Here is a 2,651-nt window from a genome sequence, read left to right as displayed (position 1 = left end):
ATATTTTCCTCCCCTTTATCTTCTCTCTTTCTTTCCCCTTTCTCTTTACAGACACTTCTTTGTTTCAATCTATCCTTTCGTAAATTCTTTTCTTTCTCCAATTTCTCCTCCCCTCTCATTTTTCACGTTCTCTTTTACCTATATCATTCATCCTATCGTTCTCTTCCTCCTCTTCCTCTTTCTTTCCTCGTTCTCTTTATCTACATTTTTTTTCATCCTGTCGTTCTCTTTTTCCTTTTTTTTTATCATCTGTACTCTTTCCCTGCTTTTTCCAGATTCTCCTGCTAGTCTCTCTCTCTCTCTCTCTCTCTCTCTCTCTCTCTCTCTCTCTCTCTCTCTCTGGGTTAGTGACACGTGATGTTTTCATGGGCGTATTAATAGCGGCCAGTGAATGGAGGGCGACACTCGTGGGGCCTCGCCTGGAGGTCGCCTGGTGCTGGTGATTACTGGTCGCCGCGGGACGTGTATGGGGTGGGAGGAGAGGGTGCGTGTGGTAATGTTGTGCTGGTGGTAGTGGTGGTGGTGGTGGTGGTGGTGGTGGTGATAGACGTAGAAATAATAATAATAACAATAATGATGATGATGAGGGTAATAGTAATAGTAATAATAATAATTTAGTAAAAATAACAACAACAACAACAACAACAGTGAAGCCACCAAGGTAAAAGCTTAAAAACTGCAAATAAATGATAAGTGTAGATAAACATATAAGAGATGATAAAATAAGAGAGAACGCAGAGAGCAATAAACAAGGGAATAATGACGAAGAGAAGAGGAGGAGGAAGAAGAAGGAGAGGAGGAGGAGGAGGAAGCAGTGATAAGTAATGGTAGTGAAGATGAAACAGAAATAACGATGTAATGAATGTCCTCAAGCGCATCATCACTATCCTCACTACCACCATCACCACCACTACCACCATCATCATCACTACCACTCCTGACAACACCAGATTTAATTTCCAGCCTTGACTACCGTGTTTTTGTGTTTGTTCGTATGTTGGTCTCTCATGCAGTCTGTCTAGCTGTTTATGTTATACCTGTCTGTATGTCTTATTTCTCTGTCTGTTTATCTGTCTGTCTACTTATCTATTAATCTACACATACGTCTGTCTGTCTGTCTGTCTTTCTGTTTATCTATACGTGTTTCCATCTCAATCTCTCAATATTTCTATTTATTTATTTTTTACTGTCTATCTGTGTATATCTGTCTGTCTGTCTATACATGTTTGTTAGTACATCTGTTTTGCCTGTCTGTGCATCGAGTGATCTTTACCTGTCTGTCTATATATGTCTGTGCGTGTGTATATGTATGCCTGTCTGTTTGTATGTCCTAATCTGTCTGTGTATCTGTGTCTGTCAAGCCTTTATGAGAGAGAGAGAGAGAGAGAGAGAGAGAGAGAGAGCAGATCACCTTACTTCCTGAATCGAGCACAAAATCTGTTTCGAAAAGGGATTCAGGAGACGCGCTTCGAACCCAGCCGTGAGTGAAGGTTCAAACGTTCACCCGAAGCTTCGAAATAAGCGTGACCGTTCACACACACTGTCAGGCGAGTCCTTCACAGCTTGCCGCGTTCATTGAAGCAGTAATTAATCTCACGAATATTAATACAGTTCACGATAAGGTGCCATTGAAAGAGAGAGAGAGGAGAGAGGGGGGGGAGGAGGGGGTAGGACAGTTATTTGACCTCTTGATTTCTCTCTCACTCTCTCTCTCTCTCTCTCTCTCTCTCTCTCTCTCTCTCTCCATGGGTGGATTTTCCTGTATGTGTGTGTGTGTGTGTGTGTGTGTATTATAAGCGACAAGCTGAATACACACACACACACACACACACACTCTTCTTTCAGCATTAAGAAATCACAATAAACACTTCATTAGCATTCTTTACTTCCATGAGGTCACCACCAGATGTCACCTTCCTACTTCCTGCTTCTTTAACCCTTGAGAACTCTTGAAAGGTCGAAAGAGTGGAAGACTCGAGTTTGTTTTCTTTCGCCAAGAGCTAAAGATAATGATTGTTTACGCTTTACGTGAGTGAGTGAGTGAGTAAGTGATTCATTGCTTTAAAGACGCCATAACGAGTGAATCCTTTAACACAGGGCATGAAGGGATGAGTTAGAAGCACAACCAAGATGAATTAATAACGGGAGAGACTCGCTTTCCACTCTCGTTCAATATTCAAGACAATTCCTGGCGGCATCAAAAATAAAACGTGCACGAGCGCCACCGTCACCGCCGCCGCCACCGCCGCCGTCACCGCCACCGCCACCGCCACACAGTTGCTTTCTGCTTTAATGAATAACACGGACGAATAGCACCGATAAATAACACAAATAACAAGTAACACGAATAACTGAACTGGGAAAAAAAGTAATAAAATAGTAGGTGGTTTAATAGTTTGAGTACTAACGATGCTTTTTTTTTTTCTGCGTCAACTTTTCGAATTCCAAAACCATAAAAATAATCCATGAAACCGGAATTGTAATAGAAAGTTGACGCATTCATTTATTTATCGCCAAAAAATAAATAAATAAATAAAAGTCATCGCGTGAATATCAAGAGGAGAAAAATCGTGGAAAGGAAAAAAAAATAATGCCTTGGTGAAATGAGATGACAATTAGTGAACGAAGCTTCGAAACGGGACTGAGTGAAG

This window comes from Scylla paramamosain, chromosome 34 (assembly GCF_035594125.1).
Source record: "Scylla paramamosain isolate STU-SP2022 chromosome 34, ASM3559412v1, whole genome shotgun sequence".
In the NCBI taxonomy this organism is placed as follows: domain Eukaryota; kingdom Metazoa; phylum Arthropoda; class Malacostraca; order Decapoda; family Portunidae; genus Scylla; species Scylla paramamosain.
This window is presented reverse-complemented; position numbering follows the sequence as displayed.